General features: G+C 49.8%; 1 long non-coding RNA gene and 1 pseudogene across 2 annotated transcripts; one reads left to right on the top strand and one right to left on the bottom strand.

Annotated features, from left to right (window-relative positions):
• The first annotated feature begins 291 nt into the window (after positions 1-291).
• LOC309654257 lies at positions 292-10,574 on the top strand. The gene is made up of 4 exons (XR_014260078.1): positions 292-412; positions 5,732-5,851; positions 5,933-6,100; positions 10,136-10,574. It is a non-coding gene; the product is annotated as an uncharacterized lncRNA (long non-coding RNA).
• Positions 10,575-15,468: 4,894 nt separating this feature from the next.
• On the bottom strand, positions 15,469-18,590 carry LOC309654256 (putative serine protease 47 pseudogene; annotated as a pseudogene). The gene is made up of 3 exons: positions 18,386-18,590; positions 17,201-17,384; positions 15,469-15,760 (listed from the first exon to the last, which is right to left on the bottom strand). The product of its transcript is annotated as a putative serine protease 47 pseudogene (transcript).
• Between the last annotated feature and the right edge of the window lie 2,139 nt (positions 18,591-20,729).

The following is a 20,729-nucleotide window of genomic DNA, read 5'->3' as shown; positions in this document are numbered from 1 at the left end:
GGATTTGCCTTTTTCCTTTGTAGACTAGGAGAGGTGTGGTCTATTGCTATGAGGGAGGTGGAGGGAATAGGATGAGTTTGGAAAAGTTTGAGAAAAGGGGGAGGGCTTACTAGGCATAGGTAGAAGACTGAAACAGTGCTGAAGGCTCAACTGTGCTGAGAAAAGTCCATGTTGAAGTGGTGAACAGTAAGGCAGAGTAGCCTGTAGCTAAGCCACAGCACCCTTCGCTGATTTCCTCCTTATCCTCGCAGCACCTCTGCCCGAACCCTTCCATCTCCAGGAGGGTAAGGCGGGCTTCACTGAGAACAAGTTTTGTAATATATTTTACGGACTTAGAAAAGGCAAGAACTTCTCCGTGCATGAGGACGTGCTGTGTGCTGGGGACTTCTCGACAGGAAAGGCCATCTGCCAAGTGAGTAAGGTCATTTCTGTTCTTCCCTTGCCTGTTCTCAGGGCCTCAGTTTCCCTAGGGGAGGGGCTGTGTTGCCTCTACTGTCTTTGTGGAGACCCCTGGGACTTCCCATTTCCTCCCTCCACATGTCTTCCTGGGCTCAATTCCTTGGCAGTGTCCCCCAGGATAGCCCCTTCCTAAGCCCCTTGCACATAAGGGCATCTACTGGCAGCACCCTCAAACAGCATCTTTTTATGAGGCATACCTTAAAGTTTTAATTTAAGTATAACATACATACAAAAGAATCTATTCATGCTGTTTTCATAAGTTGGATGAACTTTCACATAGTTACGCAACAGATGACCAATACCCCAGAGGTCCCACTCACACCTCCTTCCTATCACCAACACCCAACAGAAACCGCCATCTTCACTTTTGACAACTTAGATTAGATTCTGAATATTCCATAAATAGAATTTATTTCCAGTTGTCAATCTTTCGTGTCTTTCTATTTGTGAGATTCATCCAAACTGTTAAATGTAGTTATAGTTTGTTGAGTCTCATTGCTCTACAGGACTCTATTGTGTGAATTGAATTCTATGATCAGTTCTACTCTTGATGGGTATTTTAGAGGTTTCCAAGTTTTTCATTTCGTTTCACTTCCAAATATTTTATCTTCTATTTCACAGAAACCCTTGAGTAGAATTGTTGAATTAAAAGGTATGTGTATATTCAGCTTTGGCAGATATTTCCTAACAACATCTCCAAAGTGGTTGCACCATTTCCACTCATTCCAGCAGTGGATGAGAGTTTAATATTTATTTATTTTATTTATTTATTTTCCTTATTTTTTTTGGCTGTGTCGTGTCTTAGTTGCACCACAAGGGATCTTTCCTGAGGCATGCGGGATCTTTCGTTACGGTGCGCGGTCTCCTCCGGTTTCTCTCTGGTTGTGGTTCTCAGGCTTCTCTCTAGTTGTCGCGTGTGGGTTTTCTCTCTCTAGCTGTTGTGCGTGGGGCTCCGGAGTGCATGGGCTCTGTAGTTGTGGCATGCAGGTTCTCTTGAGACGCACGAGCTCATTAGTTGCGGCACGCTGGCTTAGTAGCCCCGCGGCATTTGGGATCTTAGTTCCTCAACCAGGGATTGAACCCGCGTCCCCTGCATTGGAAGGCAGATTTTTTACCACTGGATCACCAGGGAAGTCCTGGATGAGAGTTTATATCCTCGCCAACACTTTGCACTTTCCATCTTTTCTCATTTTGATAGCTTATGGTGGTTTGCATGTCCCTGATGACAAGTTAAATGTACTTTCATATGTTTATTGTCATTGGATGTCTTCTCTAAAGTTTCCCTTCCAGATTTTCCCCCCTCTCACTTTTCTGTTGGGTTGTCTTCTTTTCCTTTAGGGGCTCTTTGTGTATTTTTACATATTACAGGTATGAGTCCACTGTTGGATATTTGAATTGTAAACATTTCTTTCCTCTCTCTGTAATGCCCAATTTTAGAGGTGGGCAAACAGGTCCGGAGAGGGAAAGTCGCTACCCTAAAATAAGGCAGCACAACCTGGTCCCCCGTATTCTGACTCCAAGCCTGACCTGACCTCCACCATATCCGCCTCAGGGCCCAGCCTCCCAAGCTGGCATCATGTGCGGAGCTCTTGCATAGATGGCATTGTGGAGTGGAGGGGAGAGTATTAGGGTTCTGGAGTTAGAGACACTGCTCTGCCCTGAAGGTCTTTTCACTTTCTGAGCCCATGTCCTCATTTATACTGTAGGATTCTGAGGCCTCCTTCATGGGATTGTCGAAAGGATGGTGTAGTGGGTTGGATAGTGTCCCCTACATTTGTAACCATTTGGGATCTCAGAAAGTGACCTGATTTGGAAATAGGTCTTTGCAGGTGTGATTAGCTAAGAATCTCGAGATGATACCATTTTGAATTTAGAGTGGGCTGAGGGATAGACAGAGAGGTACTTGATTTCAGACTTCTGGTTTCCAGAACTGTGAGAAGAGAAATTTCTGTTGTTTTTATAGTGACCCAGTTTGTGGTAATATGCTTTGGCACCCCAGGAAATGCACACAGGAGGGATGGGATGCGCCTGGTCCTTGAGAAGGCCTCACGGACAGCTGTTTTCACGGCAGCCCAGTGGAGCTGCTGAGCCAGAGGGAAGAAGCTTGGCCACCTGTCCTCCTGGTAGGCGGTAGACCCAGCTTTCTTGGTTCCCAGTGCACAACCCATGGCTGTCTGGCTTGGGCCGTTGTTCTCACAGAGTCAGCTGCACCTGCAGGTGAAATAAAGGGCTGAGTCCCACGAGTCCCCATCTGGCTGTCACCGTAGACCTCCCTTCCAGCCTGGAGAGGTCATGGCCATGGAGTTCAGGGCCGGAGCCCTTTGCCTGCTTGCCTGCTGGACATCCATTCTGCCTCTTGACCCCACCCCCTCTCGTTTCTCCCCAGGCTGAGGACACCATTGAGCTGGACACCCAGGAGCCCCAGCACATGGCCCCTCCTGCCCCCCTTAGCCTTTCAGTCACCACAGCCTGTCTGAGAGGTTCCATCTAGATTCATCTTCTGTCACATGCCTGCTCTGGTCCCCAGCCTCCAACTGGGGCTGCCTTCTCTCACTGAAGTGCCCTCCCCCAGCACAGGACACCCAGAAACAAGTCTGAGGAGAGACAGACCCCAGGAGCACTCAGTGCTCAGACTGTGGGGCAGGACAGACCTGGGTCCAGTCTTCAGTCTGTAATTTAGTGATTACGACCTTAGATAACCCGTGAAATGGGGTTGCTAACGGCCTCCACTTAATAAGGTCCTTATAGAAGATTCAGTACTGTGCCTGGCATTCAGTAGGTGCTTAACACCTGCTGGCTTTCAATCTCCTGGCCTGGTCTGCCTCCCTCTATCTGGATTGTACCTGTTCTTCTGGGCCTGTCTTAGACCTGTCCTCTCACCCAAGGTAGAATTCATTGCTCTGGCCCTGCCCAACACACACACACACACACACACACACACACACACACACACACACACTGTTTGCTGCGTGTCTTCAGTAGTGCAAAGTGCAGCTCACTTTGCGTGGGATACATTAGTGTTGGGCCTTCCTCTGCCTTCTGAGAACTCCCCAGGGGCTAGGAGGCTATTGGAGCCCTTCCCATCTCCCTCGGACTGGCCCAGAATCCATCATAATATAGACAACCACATGGCTCATCTGCACGAATCCCTGAGGCCTGGAGTGGACAGGGACCAGGCCTTCCCCTGGCCTTGAACAGCTTGGGGTGGGTACACTGTGGGGAAGGCTAAGGGCACCCCAGCTAGGGAGCACAGAGGGGAAGAGCTGAGGTGATGATGGCACATTCCCAATCTCCAAGAAGACCCCGTGTATGACTTTCTTGGGTCTGCGGTGACAAATCACCTCAAAGTGGGTGGCTAAAACAACAGAACTTTATTCTCTTACCTTTCTGGAGGTCAAAAGTCTAAAGTCAAGGTGTTGGCCGGGCTGGTTCCTTCTGGAGACTCTAGGGGAGAAGGTTTTCTTGCTTTTGCTAGCTTTTTCGAGGCCGCCAGCATTCCTTGGCTCATGGCCCCTTCCTCTGTCCCCAAAGCACATTGCTCCTACCTCTGCTTCTGTCATCACATCTCCTCCTCTGACTCTGGCCTCCTGCCTCCCTCTTTCCTCATGAGAATCTTTCTGATTACATTGGGTCCACACAGATAATCCAGGATAGTCTTCCTATTTCCAGATGCTCAACTCCATCACAGCTGCAGAGTCCCTTTTGCCACGTAAGGTAACATAGCCAAAGGGTCCAGTGATGAGGTTGGGCATCTTTGAGGGTTATTTTTGGCCAGCTACACCATGTACCCTTCTCTCTCCTTCAAGCCACCACTTCCCCCACCCCTTCCTCAGCTGGAGATCTTCTCATTTCACTGAGAACGCCAAAGCAATCAATCAGCCTAGAGCCCATTCATCTTGCCAGCCCCACCCTAACATCTTCCATCTCTCCTGAGCCTCATGGCCCATCCCAGCCAGTCTGTCCTGGAGCTCTGGGTGCCCAAAGGCTCTCCTGCTAGGTGTGGTGGTACCTCAGTGGTAGAGCTCCAGCCAGAGGGATGGCCAGAGGCAGGGAGTGCGGCAATGCCTAGACAGGTGTGGATGCTGGGAAGACACTTTCTTGAGGCCTCCCAAGATCATCTTGGGAAGGGAGCTCCTGTGCAGGGTCCTGGGTCCAGCCAGTGGCATCCCAGTGTTCATGTGCATACGAGTCCATCTGTGCTCACCTGCCAGTGAGGGTTCAGGATATTTGGGCAATGCCAGGATTGGAAAGAACTTCCACTGAACCCTTTGAATGGCATCTAGTCCATATTGGATATGTGCTAAATGGGAAATTTACCACATTACCATGGGTTAGGAAGGCTGGGGCGGGTGCATTGCCAGGCCTCCTGGGATCCCGATGGCTGCACAAGGACTCTGCGTCAGGCATATTGGTAGGAAGGATGACTAGAACATTGATTCAAGGCTTATTGCCAGGCCACTAAGTCCTGAGTCAGCTAAGCAGAAAGGAGACACCAGGCTCCAACTGCTGGAGGTCTGTGGACATCTTGGGCCAGGCTGGCCTGGGCCCCTACACAGAAGAGAGCAGTGTCATGTGGGTTTGGGGGGCAGTGAGTTGGGCCCCTTCAGACTGTGGAGAGCAGGAGCATGGGGGTGGGTGAGGAGGGTGCTGGAAGTCGACTCTAGGAGCAGAGGTCTGAGGACTGCCAGCCTGCACCTCAGCCTGGCATCAGGCCTCCTCTCTCTGTTTCCCACTTACTCTGCTAGACCCGCCACATTCAACAGCCCTCTATGCTGCAGGCTGGAAGCCCCATCCTCAAGGCCTGGGTCATGTACTCCAGTCCAACTCAATTGTCCCGCACTCTGGGAACTTCCGTCTACCTCCGTGGGGAGCTGGTCCTTGTTCCTCCAAATCCCATGATTGACGGTTCTTTACTTTGGGAAAGATCCTTACTCCCTTGTACTACAGACACCTGGCAAAATGTCTTACTTCCTATTAAAGGCTGAATTATGCCCCCCCCAAAATACATATGTTGAAGTCCTAACCCCAGTACCTCAGAATGTGACATTTTTTTTTTTTTTTGGTTGCACCATGTGGCATGTGGGATCTTAGTTCCTCTACCAGGGATGGAACCCGTGACCAATGCAATAGAAACGTGGAGTCTTAAACCCCGGATCTCCAGAGAAGTCCCCAGAATGTGACTTTATTTGGAGTAGAGCCTTTAAAGAGATAATTGAGTTAACATGAGGTCGCTAGGGTAGCCCCTAATCCAATATGATTGGTGCCGTTATAGGAAGGGAGAATTTGGACACAGAAACACACAGAGGGAAGACAATGTGAGGACACAGGGAGAAGATGACCATCTATCAGCCAAGGAGAGAGACTTTAGACTTCTGGGCTCCAGAACTGTGAGGTGATAAATTCCTCTTGTTTAAGCCACATTGCCTGTGGTATTTGTTATGGCAGGTGGAGCTGACATATCCTTCCTCTGAAGGCCTGTGCACCCCCATGGCAGGAGTGGTGTCTGCAAGTGAAGACACCTTTCTCTCTCCCCAGCTGGACTCCTTCAGTGTCCTCACTCCTGCTTTCCTCCTGGGATAGTCTCCCTGCCCGGTCCTGTTTCCTTGACCACGGAGTCAGACAACAGACCTCAAGGGAAAGGGTGAGTGCTGAGGATCACGGCGGGCAATAGGGCCCCAAGACAGGAGCAAGATGACTCTTTCATTAGTTTGTATTTGTTTTTTTCATGCTTGGTTCGTGGGGTGGCAGCAGTTGGACAGGAAAGCGAAGAACGGACCACTGAAAGGTGATGGGGCTGCGGGAGGGGAGAGGCAGAAGGTTCCAGCGAGGAGACTGGACCCTGAGGCAGAGAGCAAGAGCAGAGGGACTTGGGGGATCACTGCAGGGCTTTCCATACGGCCCCAAGCATGAACAACAGCAGGGGCCAGCTCTGTGGAGGCACAAAGGCTGTGCCAGGCCCAGGCGAGCCCGCAGCCTGCAGAGTCTGGTATGGAAACAGGGCCTGAGGAGGAGCGGACGTGGGCTCAGGGAGACGTGTGAGTCTCTGGATCTCGACGATCCAGTCGGTGAAGTAGGTGACGTTGGTGAAGATGCTGGGGTAAATGGGATGACGGCAGTCAAAGCCCCAGCTGGACAGCCCCATCAGAACCCAGGCACTGGCGAAGTCACAGACGAGGGGCCCCCCGGAATCGCCCTAGGAAAGAGATGGGAGTTCATGTGGGTGACTGAGCCAGGTCTGAGAAGACCAGGTAGCAAGGTGGGGCTTATGAGTCTCTGCCATCCAGGCTCACTCAGGTGCACCTCTGTGGAAGTCCCAACACCAGCGTCCCACTGCCGAGCAGCCCTATTAGGCCATGCAGGCAGGCAGTGGAATCGTGCTATAGGAAGTTCCTGATTGACCCTCAGGACAATCATTGATCTAAACCTATCAACATATGGACCTCTGTGCCCAGCGAGGCCCTGGTGGTCCAGGACGGGCACTATCCAAGGCCGAGAAGGGACAGCTGCACCATAGGGCCCAAGAGAGCTGCTCTGTGAGTAAAGCCTGGCCAGCTAAAGCTGCGTCAGTCCCCAGCTCTTGCAATACCCTGAACTGCAGCAGCATGTGCCCACGTGGGTCCTCCTCCTTTTTCATTCCTTTAGTTAGGCCTTTCATTTTTCTCTCAACTTCTTGGTTGAACATTTTCAGAAAATGCCCATACCCAGGCGTGGTGGAGGCAGCCTGTTTTGCTCGGGGAGAAGATGGGGGTCCCCAGAAAGCTGCTGAAGTCCTAAAATGCTGTCAGGGCAGGACAATCTGCTTGGAAATTCCCTCACTCATCAGCCAAAGCGAAGGTTCCATCCTTGGGGGTGGGGGTGGGGGTGGGGGAGCAGGGGCCATAGCCATGCTTGCTGCTCCTCCACTCACCTGTCCAACACGCACATCCAGCATCCAGGGCAGCCTCCGCCTTTGGGCACAGCGGTGAAATGACAAGGCTCCTCTTTTTCGGTGCTTTTGTAAATAAGCCAATTAGCCTGCCATTGTCAGATGTGACATGTGGAAACAAGCCATGGAAGGGACAGGACAGGAAGGGAAGGGCACTTCATAGGGTGGAGGCACAAAGCTTTCCTGTGCTGAGACTCCAGGCAAGAAACAACCTAACTTTCTGATGCAGGAGAAGGGGGAGCAGTAAGTGCAGACGAGGAGAGGAGGGTTGAGCCAGGTGGGGGGGAGGAAGAGCAGTGATGTGTGCGGAGCAAGGGGGATAGATGGGACATGGGGTCACAGGGCCTTATGGTGGGGAGTTAGAATTGACCCCCATGGAGAACTGTCTAGGTTATGTCTAGCACCTGGATCACTCTGGTGCTGTGTGGAGAATGAACCAGTTGGGAGGTAGCTACAGGAGGGAAGGTGAGAGATTACTGATGGGGAGGGGCCAGGGCAGTAAGAAACAGTCAGATTTGGGGCAATATGTTGAAGGAGGCAACAGGACCTTTCAAATCTGAGCCTTTCTCACCAACCAGGGAGGAACTGCAGAGGGGAAGCAGCAGGCTGAGCACGGAGCCCTGGGCTCTCCAGCATTTAGAGGTGGGAGGGGAGGGGACCAGGTGCACAGCAGAGTAGCTGGCTAGTCCTGGTGCCCAGGAAATGGGAGTGAGACTTGCTGAAGTGCTGAGTGAGAGGAGGACTCAGGTCCACAGGTGGCTCTGGCAAGACAGGCTCTTGGGGATGTTGGTCATGTGGCTCTGGTGGCACATTGGCGACACTCCTGGGTGGAGTGGGTTAGATTCAGTGCTGCTGTGAGTCTTTTGGGGAAGGAAGGCAGAGAAACTGGGCAATTGCAGGAGGGAGAGTGCTGTTGCACGTTTACACAGGAGCCAGGAAAGAGGGAGACAGAAGACGTGGAGCAGGAGAGCCTTTGGGCACCCAGAGCTCCAGGACAGACTGGCTGGGATGGGCCATGAGGCTCAGGAGAGATGGAAGATGCTAGGGTGGGGCTGGCAAGATGAATGGGCTCTAGGCTGATTGATTGCTTTGGCGTTCTCAGTGAAATGAGAAGATCTCCAGCTGAGGAAGGGGTGGGGGAAGTGGTGGCTTGAAGGAGAGAGAAGGGTACATGGTGTAGCTGGCCAAAAATAACCCTCAAAGATGCCCATCCTCATCACTGGACCCTTTGGCTATGTTACCTTACGTGGCAAAAGGGACTCTGCAGCTGTGATGGAGTTGAGCATCTGGAAATAGGAAGACTATCCTGGATTATCTGTGTGGACCCAATGTAATCAGAAAGATTCTCATGAGGAAAGAGGGAGGCAGGAGGCCAGAGTCAGAGGAGGAGATGTGATGACAGAAGCAGAGGTAGGAGCAATGTGCTTTGGGGACAGAGGAAGGGGCCATGAGCCAAGGAATGCTGGCGGCCTCGAAAAAGCTAGCAAAAGCAAGAAAACCTTCTCCCCTAGAGTCTCCAGAAGGAACCAGCCCGGCCAACACCTTGACTTTAGACTTTTGACCTCCAGAAAGGTAAGAGAATAAAGTTCTGTTGTTTTAGCCACCCACTTTGAGGTGATTTGTCACCGCAGACCCAAGAAAGTCATACACGGGGTCTTCTTGGAGATTGGGAATGTGCCATCATCACCTCAGCTCTTCCCCTCTGTGCTCCCTAGCTGGGGTGCCCTTAGCCTTCCCCACAGTGTACCCACCCCAAGCTGTTCAAGGCCAGGGGAAGGCCTGGTCCCTGTCCACTCCAGGCCTCAGGGATTCGTGCAGATGAGCCATGTGGTTGTCTATATTATGATGGATTCTGGGCCAGTCCGAGGGAGATGGGAAGGGCTCCAATAGCCTCCTAGCCCCTGGGGAGTTCTCAGAAGGCAGAGGAAGGCCCAACACTAATGTATCCCACGCAAAGTGAGCTGCACTTTGCACTACTGAAGACACGCAGCAAACAGTGTGTGTGTGTGTGTGTGTGTGTGTGTGTGTGTGTGTGTGTGTGTGTGTGTGTGGGCAGGGCCAGAGCAATGAATTCTACCTTGGGTGAGAGGACAGGTCTAAGACAGGCCCAGGAGAACAGGTACAATCCAGATAGAGGGAGGCAGACCAGGCCAGGAGATTGAAAGCCAGCAGGTGTTAAGCACCTACTGAATGCCAGGCACAGTACTGAATCTTCTATAAGGACCTTATTAAGTGGAGGCCGTTAACAACCCCATTTCATGGGTTATCGAAGGTCGTAATCACTAAATTACAGACTGAAGACTGGACCCAGGTCTGTCCTGCCCCACAGTCTGAGCACTGAGTGCTCCTGGGGTCTGTCTCTCCTCAGACTTGTTTCTGGGTGTCCTGTGCTGGGGGAGGGCACTTCAGTGAGAGAAGAGAGTCCCGGTTGGAGGTTGGGACCAGAGCAGGCATGTGACAGAAGATGAATCTAGATGGAACCTCTCAGACAGGCTGTGGTGACTGAAAGGCTAAGGGGGGGCAGGAGGGGCCATGTGCTGGGGCTCCTGGGTGTCCAGCTCAATGGTGTCCTCAGCCTGGGGAGAAACGAGAGGGGGTGGGGTCAAGAGGCAGAATGGATGTCCAGCAGGCAAGCAGGCAAAGGGCTCCGGCCCTGAACTCCATGGCCATGACCTCTGCAGGCTGGAAGGGAGGTCTACGGTGACAGCCAGATGGGGACTCGGGGGACTCAGCCCTTTATTTCACCTGCAGGTGCAGCTGACTCTGTGAGAACAACGGCCCAAGCCAGATAGCCATGGGTTGTGCACTGGGAACCAAGAAAGCTGGGTCTACCTCCTACCAGGAGGGCAGCTGGCCGAGCTTCTTCCCTCTGGCTCAGCAGCTCCACTGGGCTGCCGTGAAAACAGCTGTCCGTGAGGCCTTCTCAAGGACCAGGCGCATCCCATCCCTCCTGTGTGCATTTCCTGGGGTGCCAAAGCATATTACCACAAACTGGGTCACTATAAAAACAACAGAAATTTCTCTTCTCACAGTTCTGGAAACCAGAAGTCTGAAATCAAGTACCTCTCTGTCTATCCCTCAGCCCACTCTAAACTCAAAATGGTTTCATCTCGAGATTCTTAGCTAATCACATCTGCAAAGACCTATTTCCAAATCAGGTCACTTTCTGAGATTCCAGATGGTTACAAATGTAGGGGGACACTATCCAACCCACTACACCATCCTTTCGACAATCCCATGAAGGAGGCCTCAGAATCCTACAGTATAAATGAGGACATGGGCTCAGAAAGTGAAAAGACCTTCAGGGCAGAGCAGTGTCTCTAACTCCAGAACCCTAATACTCTCCCCTCCACTCCACAATGCCATCTATGTAAGAGCTCCGCACATGATGCCAGCTTGGGAGGCTGGGCCCTGAGGCGGATATGGTGGAGGTCAGGTTAGGCTTGGAGTCAGAATACGGGGGACCAGGTTGTGCTGCCTTATTTTAGGGTAGCTACTTTCCCTCTCTGGACCTGTTTGCCCACCTCTAAAATTGGGCATTAAAGAGAGAGGAAAGAAATGTTTACAATTCAAATATCCAACAGTGGACTCATACCTGTAATATGTAAAAATACACAAGGAGCCCCTAAAGGAAAAGAAGACAACCCAACAGAAAAGTGAGAGGGGGGAAAATCTGGAAGGGAAACTTTAGAGAAGATATCCAATGACAATAAACATATGAAAGTACATTTAACTTGTCATCAGGGACATGCAAACCACCATAAGCTATCAAAATGAGAAAAGATGGAAAGTGCAAAGTGTTGGCGAGGATATAAACTCTCATCCAGGACTTCCCTGGTGATCCAGTGGTAAAAAATCTGCCTTCCAATGCAGGGGACGCGGGTTCAATCCCTGGTTGAGGAACTAAGATCCCAAATGCCGCGGGGCAACTAAGCCAGCGTGCCGCAACTAATGAGCTCGTGCGCCTCAAGAGAACCTGCATGCCACAACTACAGAGCCCATGCACTCCGGAGCCCCACGCACAACAGCTAGAGAGAGAAAACCCACACACGACAACTAGAGAGAAGCCTGAGAACCACAACCAGAGAGAAACCGGAGGAGACTGCGCACCATAACGAAAGATCTCGCATGCCTCAGCAAAGATCACTTGTGGTGCAACTAAGACACGACACAGCCAAAAAAAAAATAAGGAAAATAAATAAATTAAATAAATAAATATTAAACTCACATCCACTGCTGGAATGAAGTGCAACCACTTTGGAGATGTTGTTAGGAAATATCTGCCAAAGCTGAATATACACATACCTTTTAATTCAACAATTCTACTCAAGGGTTTCTGTGAAATAGAAGATAAAATATTTGGAAGTGAAACGAAATGAAAAACTTGGAAACCTCTAAAATACCCATCAAGAGTAGAACTGATCATAGAATTCAATTCACACAATAGAGTCCTGTAGAGCAATGAGACTCAACAAACTATAACTACATTTAACAGTTTGGATGAATCTCACAAATAGAAAGACACGAAAGATTGACAACTGGAAATAAATTCTATTTATGGAATATTCAGAATCTAATCTAAGTTGTCAAAAGTGAAGATGGCGGTTTCTGTTGGGTGTTGGTGATAGGAAGGAGGTGTGAGTGGGACCTCTGGGGTATTGGTCATCTGTTGCGTAACTATGTGAAAGTTCATCCAACTTATGAAAACAGCATGAATAGATTCTTTTGTATGTATGTTATACTTAAATTAAAACTTTAAGGTATGCCTCATAAAAAGATGCTGTTTGAGGGTGCTGCCAGTAGATGCCCTTATGTGCAAGGGGCTTAGGAAGGGGCTATCCTGGGGGACACTGCCAAGGAATTGAGCCCAGGAAGACATGTGGAGGGAGGAAATGGGAAGTCCCAGGGGTCTCCACAAAGACAGTAGAGGCAACACAGCCCCTCCCCTAGGGAAACTGAGGCCCTGAGAACAGGCAAGGGAAGAACAGAAATGACCTTACTCACTTGGCAGATGGCCTTTCCTGTCGAGAAGTCCCCAGCACACAGCACGTCCTCATGCACGGAGAAGTTCTTGCCTTTTCTAAGTCCGTAAAATATATTACAAAACTTGTTCTCAGTGAAGCCCGCCTTACCCTCCTGGAGATGGAAGGGTTCGGGCAGAGGTGCTGCGAGGATAAGGAGGAAATCAGCGAAGGGTGCTGTGGCTTAGCTACAGGCTACTCTGCCTTACTGTTCACCACTTCAACATGGACTTTTCTCAGCACAGTTGAGCCTTCAGCACTGTTTCAGTCTTCTACCTATGCCTAGTAAGCCCTCCCCCTTTTCTCAAACTTTTCCAAACTCATCCTATTCCCTCCACCTCCCTCATAGCAATAGACCACACCTCTCCTAGTCTACAAAGGAAAAAGGCAAATCCCACCAACACATGCCACTCAGTGGTGCTTAGCAACCATTCACCAACCTACCTACCCTTTCACAGACCATCCCATCCGCTCTCCATTTGTCTATCATTAACCTTTCCATCCATCCACCAATTCCTCTATCCATCTACCTATCTTTCCTCTTTCCTCATGTCCCATTCATCCCCTCACGCTTCCATCCATTTGCCCATTTACCCATCTTTTGATCCATCTCCACTCACTCCAACTATCTCTGCCTACCATCCTTTCACCCACCCACCCATCTTTCCTTCCACCCACTCATCCTCCCACCTACCCTTCACCCATCCACCCTCTCATCCAATCACTCATTTTTTCCTCTGTCCTTGTGTTCAGTATCTTTTAGACACTAATGATACACAGGAACATTCTTAGTTGGGGGAGACAGGGATACCGAGCAGGGCCCTGAGGGGCTCCTGGGCACAAAGGCTTTCTGTGTCCCCCATTTCTTTGATTACAGGAAATAGACTTCATTCAGCCTCCATGACCTTCTCTGAGTTCCAACGGGCAGATTCAAGCAGTTGTTAATCAGGGAAGGGAGGGGATGCGAGACCAGTGAGAAACAGTCAAGAGAAACACAGTGCAGCCTTGGGGCAAGGTCCTGGCTCCCCAACAATGGATATACAAAACAATTTCTTAGAGCTGTTTTGCAGATACTGAAACCCCCTCCAGGTGGGAGAAGTTAATGATTAACAATGGTATGCTGCCCACAAGCATGTAGAGCCCAGACCAGTTGGAACCTGAAGGTTGATGATGCTGACTCTTACCTACCTCACCCCCACCTCATCAGCAGGACGTCCAAGAGCTGATCACGCCCTCTTTGAACCATTACTGTGAAACTTCTCACTATCCTCTCCAAGTAGAGACACAGTTTTTCGAGGCAGGAGCCCACTGTGTCCCCGTTTGCCTGGCAAAGTAATAAAGCTATCCTTTTCTACTTCACCCAAAACTCTATCTCCAAGATTCTATTTAGCACTGGTGCACAGAGAAGCTGAGCTTTTTGTATCAACAGAGTAAATGAAGTAAATAAGTAGAATTGTTTTAGATCTAATAAGTGGTGTAAAGGAAATAAAACAGGGACATATGCTATTAGAGGTTGCCTGTTTTAGCTCATATGATCAAGTAAAACTCCTCAGAGGAGCAGCTGAGTTGTACATGTAAAGAAGTGAGTCATGCCAAGGTTAGCAGGGAGAGCAAGTGAGGCCAGGGAGGCAGCCAAGGTGAAGGCCCTGAGGTGGCGATGGCCTTGGCGTTTTCAAGCAGGAAGGAGGCCTGCTGGCTGGGATGGTGTGGGTGAGGGATGTAGTAGGAGATGAGCAGAGAGGAACTGGGGCCAACATTACACAGGGCCTGAGAGCCAAGGCAGGGAGTTACGACTTTTTTCTAGGTATAAATGAGAAGGCACTGAGGGTAATGAGCAGGGAACTGGCATGACTCCTGCTTTAAAGAAAACACTCAGACAGCTATGTGGAGACTAAAGTATAGCACACAGGGTGGGATCTCAGAGACCAGTCTGGAGGTACAGGCAAGCAATTATGGTCTATAGGACCAGGGTGGCAGCAGTGGGGTACCTACAAGGTGCCTGGCCCTGCCCGGGCCACAGGCTGGGATATTAAAACAAGAAAGACAGGGTTTCTGTCCTCAAGGAGGAACAGTCTGTGTGTGTGTGTGTGTGTGTGTGTGTGTGTGTGAGAAATGTGGTGTATGTGTGGTGTGTATGTGTTGTGTATGTGGTGTGAGAATGCTGGGAACCTGGTTGTTTGTCCTATGATTAGGGAGTGTTCATGACATACTAGTAGGCAAGGGCCAGGGATGCTGGCACTTCCCACCCAATGAAGACAGGGTCTGTTCAAAATGCCTGTAGCACCTCTGTTGAGAAACACGGTACCAAATTATGACCCTACAAATAATTAAAATATATATTCTTTTTCCCCTTAATTTTGCACCATAAGCATTTCCCCCAACCATAAATACTCCTTTCTTTAATAAAGACTCTGGCTCATAAGTCTTTGCCTACATTTCTCCTCTTCCAATCTTAAAAAACATAATTTTTTTCCTGCGTTATGCAGTGCACCTAACAAGCTTTCAAAGTAGATAGCTGAGCTGCGTTGGGAGAAGAGCAAAGTGAGGTTCAGAGAGTGAAACACTCTTAAGTCATAATCATTCTAACTTCATCAGGCAGGCTCAGAGGTCAGAAGTCGTACGTGTGTTTTCCTTCCACTTTTCCCAAGCTCCTCTTATGGCAATGGGAAATCAGGGTGTTTGTTTGTCAGTGGCCTGCAATGGACCAGGCCCCAAGCATGACCTTTGAGTTGAATCAAGTCATCTCAGATCCATGGTTGATTAAAACCTTGGAATCCAGAACCAGAAAGACTTCAAGAACCCAGAATCTTGATTCCAAAAGTCAAAGATTCCCAGACTTTCAGTGTAAACCTTTGCACTTAGGGAACACTGAAGCTTTACAGTCACACACTTTCAGAACTAGAACTAGAATGGTCCACTCCTCTAGAAATGACGCTTAGTGGGCCAAGGTCCAGTGCCTCTTTGCTTGGGGACCCCTCAGGAGGAGCCACACCTCCCTTCTTCCCTCCTTTGTCCTTCTCCCCTTCCTCCTCCCCACCCTCATCTGCCCCCAACCCGACTCTCCTACACCCTCTCACTTTCCTCGTTGAGCATCCCCCAGCCAGTTATCCAGCAGGATGAGTTACTGGGTAGCTGCATGCCAGGGACTGGGAGGCAGGCGGGGATGATGTAGGAGGTGAAATTCACAGGAAAGAGCAGCTGCAACATGGCTATGTCACTCCCGAAGGGATGTAACTTCTCAAAGTCTGGGTGCATGATAATCCGGCTCAGTGACATCTCTCGGGTGTGCTGGGTGTGCTGGTGCAGCTGGGTGCTTCCTGACAGAACCCGGTAGTTCTCCGGGGCGTGAGATTTTCTGGAGGAAGAAGGGCACATTGTCACCATCATCTCTGCGTGTGGGCTAGCTCTTTCCCTGCATCCTCATCTAACTGCCCACAGGCCTCTACCCCACATGATGCTAGACAGCTTTTATCTCCCCATTTCTAGCGTTCAGGAGTCCTTCTTTCTTGGGGCTAATTGCTATTCTACTTACAACCTCAGACACACGGCTTCTCCATCACACACTAGAATCAGAGGAGCACTGAATCCTTGTGCTGGAAAGATCCTTGGTGGCGTATCAAATGAAGGTCTTTGATTGTACACAGGAGGAGTTCTGGCTCAATCCCAGCTCTAACTTTACCCTTCCCAAGACTCCCTACAGTCCACCTTCTGGCCCCACACTCTTCCTGACCTCTCCTTTCTTTAAACACCTTCCTGCCCAAGGGCTGCTTCTCCACTCAGTTATAAGGACTCACAAAAGACTTGTTAAATAAATGAGCAAATGAGTGCAGGAAACAGAACCTTGCCTTGTTCCCTGAACACAGGTGCTGAAACTTCCCACCTCCCTGACTGTTTGCACGGCTCGTCCACCTGGAGACCCACTCATGCTCCCCTTGCCCAAACCCTTCCCCTCCAGCAAGCCCCTCGCTCTGCATAGCCCTTCTCCGGAACCCCCAGCCCAGGCATCTGCCCTTCTCACCCATGTTGGGCCTTCTCGTGTGACAGGATGGAGACAGGGTGAGGTGGGGACTTGCCACCCCTGATGTCACAAAGGGGCTTGCGTGGATCGTCGTATGGAGTAGGCGCCAATAGGACTCTAAGCTCCGAAAGTTCCAGCTCCCAGACCTGGGCTGTGATGCCCCAACTCCCTGGGGACCCCTCCTCATGTGTTCAGACCCAGGCACTGAGCCAGGCCGAGGACAGCCAGGGGAATTAGACTCCTGAGCAGCCATGTCACTCTCCCAGGGAGCCCCAATTCCCACCTATGCAGCCTGGCACCATGGCTCCCCACAACGCACACCAGCGGCCATGACTACTCCTGGGCACACAGTTGTGCAGGAGTAATAAGAAGAATTGCCCAGCTGCTGGTCAGACATGCGGTCCCAGGTCCCTGCCTGGAATCTGACACCTGGAAATGTGGGGACGTTAAGAAGAAGCTGTGATCTGAGATTGGTCCACACTGCATGGCAGCCAGGACGGACACTGCCACTCTCCTGAGGCACATTTGTGTTGAAGCACAGGCACAGGGGCTGATGGCAGAGCATGAGGCGGATCTGAGCAGGTGAGCAGGGAGGCCAGTCCAGGTGGAGGGTACACAGGCCAAAGGCAGGAATGACATGCATCTGAAGGCCACAGACTGCCCCAGAGAAAAGCCCAGAGGAGCTGACGTGGGATGCCCATCACCCCTCTTCTCCTCTTCCCCCATATCCCCCTCCCCTGCCAGTGCCTGTGCTGGCACCCTGGAAGGAGGACTTACTTCAGAAAGCAGTGGGCAGTGGAAACGACCCAGCGAGAGTTAATGAGGACAGCTCCACAGACGTGTGAGCCCTGGTACTGCAAGCTGGCCTGCCATGGCCACTGGCCAGCCACCACGTCCTGGCCACCGTAGATCTTCCCCATCACCTTGGGTTTCCCGCACACTGTGGAGACTCCCCTGCCACCTACGAAAGAGGCACTAGTAGTACCCCAAATGCCACTACCAGGAAGGCCCTGTCCACTTCATAGATGGGAAAACCAAGGCCAAGCGTCCAGTGGCCTAGCCAAAATGACAGCGCTACCTGGACTCTACTTTCACTGGCTGCCCCTGAGAATTGGACAGAGCAAGCCCTGTGGGGATGAGGACCCAGAGGTCTGGTGGGATGGGGCAAGGGGGGACCCAGGGTAGCCACAGCAGCTCACAGCAGCATCTGCAGGGAGAAGGACATCCCCGAGTGAGGCTGCCAAGGGCTGGGCGCGTCACAGACCTTATTTCCCTCAACTAGCACACCTCAATGCCTACTCTTGTAGATCAAAGAGCTAAAGGTCTCAGAAGTTGCCAACATTACTTGCTCAAGATCATGGCTTCTAAGGGCCTGTGCCTCCTCCATGTCACCCCGGTGTCTTAGGGAGGGAGATTTGCAGTCTGTGGTGCTGTGTGAGCTGGGGAAAGTCATTCCCCCTCTCTGACTCAGGATTCTACATTTCTAAAAGAAGAGGGAGTGGGCTAATGAAGACAGCCCTGGCTCTAGGACTCACACCTGGGAGGGCAGGGGGTGTGCCCAGGCCCCCTGAGAGCGGGCATCTTGGTCTAGGGCCTGCGCTCCCAGGGCCTCACGGAGGGGAATGAGACCCGCGGCCCTGGACTCAGGGCCACTCGTTCATCAGTCCTGGTGCTTTCCTCCACCCAGCCACCCAGCCTCAGGGTCAGACCCTGCTATGTCCCCACTTCCACAGTCCCACAGAGGTCCCAGAGTCCCACAGAGGCACTTCCCACCCAGAGGCTCCACAGTGGGGAGTCGGTGACCCACCTGTGTTGAGGGGGTCTCTGGGCTGCCCGGTTGTTGGCCAGGGCAGAGAAAAGATGAAATTCAGTGACTCAGGGCACCCAGGCCCTGGTCACAGCCGGCCCCCTCAGGCCCTGCAGTTTAGGCCGTTTCAGCCCTCAACAGAGGCCCCAACGCACCTGTGGCTCCCGGGGCCAGCCGCTGCGCTTCCGGAGTCGGAGCGCTGCCCTCCACCGCTCCGCCCGCGCCTGGAGCCCAGCCGGGGGCGGCCGTGGCCGTGGCCGGGGACCCTCGCAGCTCCAGGGTGGCCACGGGCAGCAGCAGCAGCCAGAGAAGGGCCACAGGCTGGCCTCGGCCTTGGGCGATCCACGCCTCCGTGCCCATTGCCAGGGTTGCTGACTCCCGCCTGACCCCAGCCTGGCCCTGCCTGACCTTGCCCTGACCCCGCCTCAGCCCAGCCCTCAGCCCACCCTGACCTTCTTCAGAACCTTTTAAACAACTCTACTAAGATATAATTTATATACCATGAAGTTCACTTATTATTATACAAGGGACAATTCAATGATTTTCTGTACATTTTTTAAAATTTATTTATTTATTTATATTTAAATAAACTTTTTGTTTTAGATTTATGAAAAAGTTGCAAAGACAGTACAAGGAGTTCCAAGATCCCCCTCACCCACTTTCCCCTAATATTAAGATCTTATATTACTATGGCACACTTATCACAACTAGTGAGCCAATATTGAGACATTAATATTAACTGAGGTCCATTCTTTCTTTTTTTAAATTTTTTTAAGCTTAAGGTGTATAGCATAATGATTTGACTTCCATGCATCATGAAATGATCATCAGAATAAATTTAGTGAACATCCATCATCCCACATAGATACAAAATTAAAGAAATGGAAAAAAAAATTTTTCCTTGTGATGAGAACTCTTAGGATTTACTCTATCAACTGTCATGTATAACATACGGCAGTGTTCATTATATTTATCATGTTGTCCATTACATCCCTAGTACTTATTTATCGCATAACTGGGAGTTTGTACCTTTGACTGCAGCTAACCAGTTCTCCCTCCCCCAATCTCCGGCCTCTGGTAACCACAAATCCGATCTCCTTTCCTATGAATTTGTTTGTTTTTGAAGTATAATTGATGTACAATGAAATGCTATGTTAGTTCCTGTTACACAACATAGTGATTGGTTATTTCTGTACATTTCAAAATGATAAGTATAGTTATGATATGTCACCACACAAATATATCACATAATTATTGACTATATTCCCCACAGTGTACATTTCATACTCCTTTATTTTGCAACTGAAATTTTGTACCTCTTCATCTCCCTCACCTATTGCTTTCTTTCCCCCAACACTCTCCCGTCTGGCAAGCACCTGTTTGTTCTCTGTATCTATAACTCTGTCTCTGTTTTGTTAGGTTTCTTCATTTGTTTTATTTGTTAGATTGCATATATAAGTGTAATCATACAGTACTTGCCTTTGTCTGACTTACTTCACTTAACATAATACCCTCATGGTCCATCCATGTTGTTGCAAACGGCAAGATCCCCTTCTTTATCAGATATGTGATTTGCAAGATTTTCTCCAAGTCTGTAGCTTGTTTATTCATTCTTTCAACAGTGGTGCTCAAAGAGCAAAAGTTTTTAATTTTGATGAAGTCTAATTTACTAATCTTTTCTTGTATGGATCATGTTTTTGATGTTATATCTAATAGATCATGAAGAGTTTCTTCTATGTTTTCTTTGAGAAATCTTAGACGTTGTTTCTTACATGTGGATCTGTGATCAAGTTTTAGTTCATTTTTGTCTAGTGTGATGTAAGTTTCTGTTTCTTTGCTTTGGGTTTTTCCTGTGGATATCCATTTATCCCTGCACCTTTCCTTGGTTAAAAAAAGAAAGGTTAGTCTTTCTTGTATTGAATTGTCTTGGGACCTCTGTTGAAAATCAATTCATAATAAAAATTGTTTTATTTCTGGACTCTTAATTCTGTGCCATTGAACTGTATTCCTTTCCTTGTGCCTGAAACCCACTGTCTAGATTAATACGTATTGTAGTAGAATTTGACGTCAGGTGGTGAAAGTTCTCCAGCTTTATTCTTTTGCCAAACTGTTTAGGCTATTCTGCATCTTTTGCATTTCCATATGAATTTTAGGATCAGCTGTCAAATTCTACACAAAAAGAGCCTGCTAGAATATTCATAGGCACTGCATTGAATTTATAGATCAATTTGAGGAGAATTGCTTTCTTTTTTTTACTTAAAAATTTATTTATTTATTTATTTATCCATTTTTGGTTGCTTTGTGTCTTCGTTGCTGCGTGTGGGCTTTCTCTAGTTGTGGTGAGTGGGGGCTACTCTTGGTTGCAACGTGCAGGCTTCTCATTGTGGTGGCTTCTCTTGTTGTGGAGCGTGGGCTCTAGGCACGTGGGCTTTAGTAGTTGTGGCACACGGCTCAGTAGCTGTGGCTCACCGTCTTTAGAGTGCTGGCTTGTAGTTGTGC

The sequence above is a fragment of the Balaenoptera physalus genome, assembly GCF_965194825.1.
Source record: "Balaenoptera physalus genome assembly, contig: HAP1_SCAFFOLD_2410, whole genome shotgun sequence".
Classification (NCBI taxonomy): domain Eukaryota; kingdom Metazoa; phylum Chordata; class Mammalia; order Artiodactyla; family Balaenopteridae; genus Balaenoptera; species Balaenoptera physalus.
The sequence above is the reverse complement of the archived record's forward strand: the minus strand, read 5'-3'. Positions and strand labels throughout refer to the sequence as shown.